The following is a 9,522-nucleotide window of genomic DNA, read 5'->3' as shown; positions in this document are numbered from 1 at the left end:
AAGTACTGAGTAAAGGGTGTGAATATTTATGTACATGCAATATTTCAGTTTTTTATTTTTAATAAATTTGAAAAAAATTCTACAAAACCTTTTTGGCTTTGTCATTATGGGGTATTGTGTGTAGATTGATGAGATAAAAAAGGAATTTAATCCATTTTGGAATAAGGCTGTAACATAACATAATATGGGGAAAGTGAATATTTTCCAGATGCACTGAATATATATATATATATATATATATATATATATATATATATATATATATATATATATATATATATGATACCCTGTTGAATATTTAATTACATTTTAAATATTTCTATTAAATTTAAAACCTAAATGAAAAATATTTAGTTCAAAACAAATACTTAAATGAAATCTTAAATCTGGGGCTTTAGATTAAAGATTTAAATTAAATCTCAATGTTCATTTTACGGTTTGCAACATTTAGCAGTTTGCTATCAGAGTCTACATTCAAATTAAATAAACCTGAAAAAGTACATATCCAAGATTTAGATTTAAGTTAAATATTTATATCTGAACGAAAGATTTATTATATAAGTTACATATTTAACAGCAAGCTAAATGTTTGTGTCAATGACACAGATATAACATTGAACTTAATTTGTCAGAATATATTTAATTAACAGAACAGATTTAGGATACCAGCCAAATATATATTTTACTATTCAAATATTAAATTACTTGTCTTATATTTAGATGCTATATATTTAGCTAGATGTTTTATATATATATATATGTATGTATGTATGTACACTACCGTTCAAAAGTTTGGGATCACCCAAACAATTTCGTGTTTTCCATGAAAAGTCACACTTATTCACCACCATATGTTGTGAAATGAATAGAAAATAGAGTCAAGACATTGACAAGGTTAGAAATAATGATTTGTATTTGAAATAAGATTTTTTTTACATCAAACTTTGCTTTCGTCAAAGAATCCTCCATTTGCAGCAATTACAGCATTGCAGACCTTTGGCATTCTAGCTGTTAATTTGTTGAGGTAATCTGGAGAAATTGCACCCCACGCTTCCAGAAGCAGCTCCCACAAGTTGGATTGGTTGGATGGGCACTTCTTTGAGCAGATTGAGTTTCTGGAGCATCACATTTGTGGGGTCAATTAAACGCTCAAAATGGCCAGAAAAAGAGAACTTTCATCTGAAACTCGACAGTCTATTCTTGTTCTTAGAAATGAAGGCTATTCCATGCGAGAAATTGCTAAAAAATTGAAGATTTCCTACACCGGTGTGTACTACTGCCTTCAGAGGACAGCACAAACAGGCTCTAACAGGTACTATTTAATGAAGATGCCAGTTGGGGACCTGTGAGGCGTCTGTTTCTCAAACTAGAGACTCTAATGTACTTATCTTCTTGCTCAGTTGTGCAACGCGGCCTCCCACTTCTTTTTCTACTCTGGTTAGAGCCTGTTTGTGCTGTCCTCTGAAGGGAGTAGTACACACCGGTGTAGGAAATCTTCAATTTCTTAGCAATTTCTCGCATGGAATAGCCTTCATTTCTAAGAACAAGAATAGACTGTCGAGTTTCAGATGAAAGTTCTCTTTTTCTGGCCATTTTGAGTGTTTAATTGACCCCACAAATGTGATGCTCCAGAAACTCAATCTGCTCAAAGAAGTGCCCATCCAACCAATCCAACTTGTGGGAGCTGCTTCTGGAAGCGTGGGGTGCAATTTCTCCAGATTACCTCAACAAATTAACAGCTAGAATGCCAAAGGTCTGCAATGCTGTAATTGCTGCAAATGGAGGATTCTTTGACGAAAGCAAAGTTTGATGTAAAAAAAATCTTATTTCAAATACAAATCATTATTTCTAACCTTGTCAATGTCTTGACTCTATTTTCTATTCATTTCACAACATATGGTGGTGAATAAGTGTGACTTTTCATGGAAAACACGAAATTGTTTGGGTGATCCCAAACTTTTGAACGGTAGTGTATGTATATGTATATGTGTGTATATGTGTGTATATGTGTGTGTGTGTATATATATATATATATATATATGTGTGTGTGTGTGTGTGTGTGTATATATATACACATATATACACACACATATGTATGTATGTATATGTATATATATGTATATATATGTATATATATATATGTATGTATATGTATGTATATCCATCCATCCATCATCCAAACCACTTATCCTGCTCTCAGGGTCATGGGGATGCTGGGGCCTATCCCAGCAGTCATTGGGTGGCAGGCATGGAGACACCCTGGAAATCCACTGAGAAACCTCTACAGAGCTATAATTGGATCCTTTCCGATCTCAAAATTGCGAGGTCAAGTTAAGGCAATTTTATTTGTATAGCCCAATATCACCAATTACAAATATGCCTCAGTGGGCTTTACAGCAACACAACATCCTGTCCTGAGACCCTCTCATCGGATAAGGAACAATTCCCTACAAAAACCCTTTAACAGGGAGAAAAAACAGGAAGAAACCTCAGGGAGAGCACCAGAGGAGGGATCTCTCTCCCAAGATGGACAACGTACAATGAATGTTGTGTTAACACAATTTACACAATACAACATTGAAAGAGGATAACAGAATTATAATGGTATCATAAAATATATGAAGAATATGATGAGCAGGATGTCAGGCAGTGTCCAGACGCCACTGGAACAGCCCAGGACCCGAGCCACGTGACCACCATCACCATGTTAAAAAGAAAAAGAGTCACGCATCTTAGTGAGAGAAGGATGTAAAATGAAAACAGGATACCAATTTATATGGATTTATAAGGTATATAAAAAGAAGACGTGATGAGGGGGATGCAAAGCAGTGTCCAGGTGGTGACCACCATCACCATGGAGACCTGGGAGGAGGACAGGCTGCACGTGCACACAAGGGAGACTCACATGACACCATTCACACTCACAGAAGAGGAGAAAGGAGAGGACATCATTCAGAGAGAGAGAAAAGACATGTGAGGGAAGAGGACAGTTTGCAATAGTCAATAATCTATACGCTGTAATCTGGTCGGCAGAACAGTGGTTGGTAAATTCATTGAGACAGAAACCGACCCACCACCCAGTCCAGGTTGTGGAGCACTCAACTTAAAGGCAGCTAATTGTAAGCTAAGGTAAAAAGATGAGTTTTAAGTCTGGATTTAAAGACTCAACAGACTCTGATGGTCTGATGGCAGCAGGCAGGTTACTCCACAAGAACGGGGCCCGGTAGGAAAAGGCCCTGCTGCCACCAGCTGACCTCTTTTTAACTTGGGGTACACACAGGAGCCCTGTATTTTGGGAGCGAAGAGCTCGGGATGGACTGTACGGTTTAAGGAGATCAGAAAGGTAAGATGGGGCCAGCCCATTTAGGATTTTATAAGTCAGCAGAAGCACCTTGTATTCTGATCTAACGTGGATAGGAAGCCAATGAAGGGAGGCAAGAATTGGTGTAATATGGTCAAATTTCCTAGATTTAGTCTGGATTCTAGCAACGTAATGTTGTATGTTCAATGTAATGAAGATGGCCTGAGACGATACACACCTGAGAAAATTAGGTCTTCAGCCAAAGCTGTTTCCATCTGCTCTTACATGACGGAAGTAGAATACGTTTAAAACAGTTTGAGTTGTAGGTCAAAATAAACATCAAGGGGCTGAGACGTCATAACCTCTTTGCATTTCAGGAAATGTACACAATATATACAGGCGTCTGGAGCTGTGGCGCTGCAGTGGGATGATGCTGAAATAATATAAAAACAAATGGTACAGCACCAGCATTGACTCGCCAGTTTGCCACAACATGTGTGGAAACGTCCGTCCTCAGGAAACTCTTTTGTTTTTTTAAAAATGATGTCATGTGGGCGTCCGGGTGGCGTAGGGTCCAATCCATTGCATACCAACATGGGGATCGCCGGTTCGAATCCCCGTGTTACCTCCCACTTGGTCAGGCGTCCCTACAGACTCAACTGGCCGTGTCTGTGGGTGTGAAGCCGGGTGTGGGTATGTGTCATGGTCGCTGCACTAGCGCCTCCTCTGGTTGGTCAGGATGCCTGTGCAGGGGGAGGGGGAACTGGGGGGGGGTAGCGTGATCCTCCCATGCGCTACGTCCTCCTGTTGCAACTCTCTGTCAGGTGAAAAGAGGTGACTGGAGACTCCACGTGTATCGGAGGAGGCATGTGGTAGTCTGCAGCCCTCCCCGGTATCGGCAGAGGAGGTGGAGCAGCGACCGGGACGGCTCGGAAGAGTGGGGTGATTGGCCGGGTACAACTGGGGAGAAAAAAAAAGAGGGGGGGTCCATCCATTATCAAAGCCGCTTATCCCAATCGGGGTCACGGGATGAGATACCCTGGACAGGCTGCCAGGCCATCACAGCCCCCCCCCCCCCACACACACACACACATACAAACCCAATTCCAATGAAGTTGGGACGTTGTGTAAAACGTGAATAAAAACACAATACAATGAATTGCAAATCCTTTTCCACCTATATTCAGTTGAATACACTACAAAGTCAAGATATTTAATGTTCAAACTTTATTGGGGTTTTTTTTTGCAAATATTCACTCATTTTGAATTTGATGCCTGCAACCCGTTCCAAAGAAGCTGGGACAGGGGCATGTTCACCCCTGTGTTACACCACCTTTCCTTTTAACAACACTCAATAAGCGTTTGGGAACTGAGGACACTGCTTGTTGAAGCTTTGTAGGTGGAATTCTTTCCCGTTCTTGCTTGATGGAGGACTTCAGTTGCTCAGCAGTCCGGGGTCTCCGTTGTCGTATTTTGTGCTTCATAATGCGCCACACATATTCAATGGGAGACAGGTCTGGACTGCAGACAGGTCTGGACTGCAGGCAGGCCAGTCCAGTACCCGCACTCTTTTACTACGAAGCCCCGCTGTTGTAACACGTGCAGAATGTGGCTTGGCATTGTCTTGCTGAAATAAGCAGGGACGTCCCTGAAAAAGACGTCGCTTGGATGGCAGCATATGTTGCTCCAAAACCCGTATGGACCTTTCAGCATTAATGGTGCCTTCACAGATGTGCAAGTTACCCATGATGCCATGGGGCACTAACACACCCCCATACCATCACAGATGCTGGCTTTTGGACTTTGCGCTGATAACAATCTGGATGGTCTTCACTAACACTAACCGCTTCGGAATAAGGCTGTAACATAACACAATGTGGGGAAAGTGAAGGGGTGTGAATACTTTCCGGATGCACTTTATATATAGCAGCTGATGAGTGCGAGACGCATGAATCAGGCCTGTACTGCTGTGCATTAAAATATTTTTTCCTGTATCCATGTTCACACACACACACACACACACACACACACACACACACACACACACAAACACACACACACACACACACACACACACACACACACATATATATATGTATATATATATATATATATATATAATCCAGTGATTCAAGTAAATTCTTTTTGAGACAACACAAGCCTGTTTCCTGTCACAAGCAATCATCAACTGTGCGGTGATGATTATATGCAAATATCTGTGGAGATAAACCTTTATGTGTGGAGATAAACCTTTATGTGTATAGGTAAACGTTATGACACTCGTTTCTGCACTTTGCCCTTTTTTGCATATTGGGTGAGCTGAGCAAGGTTAAACAAATGCCATGGAAAAAAAACTCCACCTCATTTTAGTCTTTTTAAGCAGTGTGCCAATTCCTAATCTTGTTAACGTACAGGCTAAGGGAACAAATTTCCTCAAGAACAAATGTACTTCTTGACGGAAATTTTTTTTAAAAAAAGAGGAAGAAGAAGAAGAACGATTTCATTTCATTTATTGTTTGCCGTGGTGATGGACAGGTTGATGGACGAGATCAGGCAGGAGTCTCCGTGGACTGTGATGTCTGTGGATGACATTGTGATCTGTAGTGAGAGTAGGGTGCAGGTGGAGGAGAGCCTGGAGAGGTGGAGGTATGCACTGGAGAGAAGAGGAATGAAAGTCAGTAGGAGCAAGACAGAATACCTATGCGTGAATGAGAGGGAGGACAGTGGAATGGTGAGGATGCAAGGAGTAGAGGTGACAAAGGCGTACAAGGTTAAATACTTGGGGTCAACTGTCCAAAGTAACGGGGAGTGCAGAAGAGGTGAAGAAGAGAGTGCAGGCAGGGTGGAGTGGGTGGAGAAGAGTGTCAGGAGTGATTTGCGACAGAAGGGTACCAGCAAGAGTTAAAGGGAAGGTTTACAAGATGGTAGTGAGACCAGCTATGTTATATGGTTTGGAGACAGTGGCACTGATGAAAAGACAGGAGGTGGAGCTGGAGGTGCCAGAGTTGAAGATGATAAGATTTTCATTGGGAGTGACGAAGGACAGGATTAGAAACAATTATATTAGAGGGACAGCTCAGGTGGGACAGTTTGGAGACAAAGCAAGAGAGACAGCTTGGACATGTGTGGAGGAGAGATGCTGGGTATACTGGGAGAAGGATGCTGAATATGGAGCTGCCAGGGAAGAGGAAAAGAGGAAGGCCAAAGAGGAATGTTATGGATGTGGTGAGGGAGGACATGCAGGTGGCTGGTGTGACAGAGGAAGATGCAGAGGACAGGAAGAGATGGAAACGGATGATCTTTTGTTGCGCCCCCTAACGGGAGCAGCCGAAAGTAGTAGTAGTAATAGTAGGTGGCCCAGTGGTTAGCACTGTCGCATCACAGCAAGACGGTCCTGGGTTCGAAACCCAGGGTTGTCCAATCTTGAGGGTCCTCACAGGTCATCCTCTACGTTAAGTTTGCAAGTCCTCCTTGGCTATGTGGCGGGTTTTCTCCGGGTGCTCCGTTTCCCCCCCTCCATCAAAAAGACATGCATGTTAGGGTTTATACTCCTGTGTGCCCCTGACTGAAGCATGGCAAGACAAACTGGAGTTGGTCCCCGGGCGCTGCACGGTGGCTGCCCACTGCCCCTGGCTACACAGCTAGCATGGGCTAAATGCAGAGAAGAATTTCCCCACGGGGATTAATAAAGTATATCACAATAAAAAAAAAATATATATATAAGCATTCTGCTTTATGGTCTGCATATAAACTGTCCAGGACCATTTAAGAAAGACAAATTTCGCCACCGGACTAGCTTACATTTCATGGACTCTCTACGTTTCTTTTTCAGTGCTAACACAACTGTTGTGATGAGAAACTGTATATTATGTCGTCTGTGAATGTTCTCATTCATCCAGGTCATGGTTATCCAACTATCTAGTCAGAAAGGCACGAACTGAGGAAGCCTCTTGGTTGAGAAGTGAAACGTCTTCACGGATATATACCAAGTCCAGTTGCACTTGATTCCACTCCTTTGGCCAGCTCTAGGAAGAGTCCTGGTGGATCCAAACTTCTTCCATTTACGAATGATGGAGACCACTGTGCTCTTCGCGACCTTCAAAGCTGTAGACATTTTTTGTACCCTTCCCCAGATCTGTACCTCGATACAATCCTGTCTCGGAGGTCCACAGGCAATTCCTTTGACTTCATGGCTTGGTTACTGCTCTGACATGCACTGTCAACAGTGGGACCTTATATAGACAGGTGTGTGCCTTTCCAAATCATGTCCAATCAATTGAATTTACTACAGGTGGACTCCAATCAAGATGTAGAAACATCTCAAGGATGATCAGTGGACACAGGATGAACCTGAGATCAATTTTGAGTGTCATAGCAAAGGGTGTGAATACTTATGAACATGCAATATTTCAGTTTTTTATTTTTAATAAACTTGCAGAAATTTCTACATAACCTTTTTGACTTTGTCATTATGGGGTATTGTGTGTAGATTGATGAGAAAAAAAAGGAATTTAATCCATTTCGGAATAAGACTGTAACATAACAAAATGTGGGGAAAGTGAAGGGGTGTGAATACTTTCCGGATGCACTGTATACATAAATTCACTACCATTTAGTTCCTCATTGACTCGTTTTGGGCCAGGGCATCATCCAAAGCGGCAGGATGAGGAGCCACGCAATAGTCATGCTCTTGCAGGCAGCTGCTGTCAACCATGATCCATCTCATTGCCAGAGGAGACCAGAGCTGGCAGAGGGGCGACAGCAGGACGCTCTGGTGCACCCACACACGTAGCCTGGGTGCGGGTTTGGAGTACTTATTCCACGCTGAGTGTGGGGACGGTGTCCTTATTGAGCACCCTTCACACCTGTAGCTGGCACAGCGAAATCACCCAGCTCAAAATGCCGACTACACTTTTTTACTCTTGGTGACGGTAAATGCATCCCTCCGAATCTTCGCTAGCCACTTAGCTCTTTCCTCGCAGTTACTAGGGAATGAATGGAAACGTAAAGAGAATTACGGCGGGTCCGCGGTGGTGTAGCGGCCTAAGCATCGGCTTTGTGTCGATGCAGTTGCCCACTGGGGTCCGGGGTTCGCGCCCCGGTCTTGTCAGATCCGACTATGGCCGGACTCGGTGAAGCAGCAATAATTGGCAACGCTCCCTTCGGAAGGGGGCGGAGTCGGCTTGTGTTCGTCACATGACTGCGTCTGTGTGCGTCGTAAAAAGCAGTGCTTCGGCCTGGAGTCGCCTTGTCACGAAAGGGGCGAGGTGTCTCCTTCGAGACTGCCGGCTGGAGAGATGCAGTTGGCGAACGTATGAAGTATGAGGGTGGGTGTTTGAATTAGAATAGGGAGCGATTGGCCACTAAATTGGGAGAAAAAGGGAAAAATCAGAAATAAATTCATAAAAAAGAAAGAGAGAGAATTACAGCGAGCCAAATTCACACTCTGTGGCACACGACAGTGCTCAGCGGAGCCTGATTCACGGCGTTGATACTTGAACACCCATTTTTGCCCTGTTTAATTCATTGGTTTTTCGGACGAAATTGAGATTTTGGACGGGTAAGTTAGCGGCTACCTAATGATTCAGTAGGACGTAAGCATCCGGTTGTACCGGAAGTTCTTATGCAAACAGATACACCCGGAAGTTCCGCAGCGCGACATTAATTCACCGAGCCTATTCAGTTTCTGGATGCTAAAAGCTTGTCACTGGTCATGCGAAAAGTAGTGGACAATGGACGGAAAGCGCTAAATATTTTGAGAGACTATTATGCAGGCAAAGGTAAGCCACCTATAATTAGCCTTTATACAGAACTGACCTCCCTTCAAAGGTCAAGCCGGAAGAGTGTACATGAGTGTTGGTGTGTTGCCTGACGGTGATTCATTAAAACCGGCAAAAGCTAAATAAAGCCTCCATCGCAATTGTGTACATGGTCTGACATTTACATGGTCAAACTTGCGTTGTTTTTAACAGATAATAATTACATTTACCAAACATTTACCGAATATTTAAAAAAAAGTTTTTAAATTAACATAAAAAAGTCATGGTGGTTCAACATGGGGTAATTATACTGAACATGAAAGAAGTGCTTTCAATTAACATAAAAAGTCATGTTTGTTAAACAAATAAGAATTTTGTATATTGCACATAAATTATTCTTAAAAACATAACTTTAATACGTGCAACCGATGTACATAACTTTTTTTTAATATAAATCCAAGC

Source organism: Lampris incognitus, chromosome 5 (assembly GCF_029633865.1).
Source record: "Lampris incognitus isolate fLamInc1 chromosome 5, fLamInc1.hap2, whole genome shotgun sequence".
Classification (NCBI taxonomy): Eukaryota; Metazoa; Chordata; class Actinopteri; order Lampriformes; family Lampridae; genus Lampris; species Lampris incognitus.
This window is presented reverse-complemented; position numbering follows the sequence as displayed.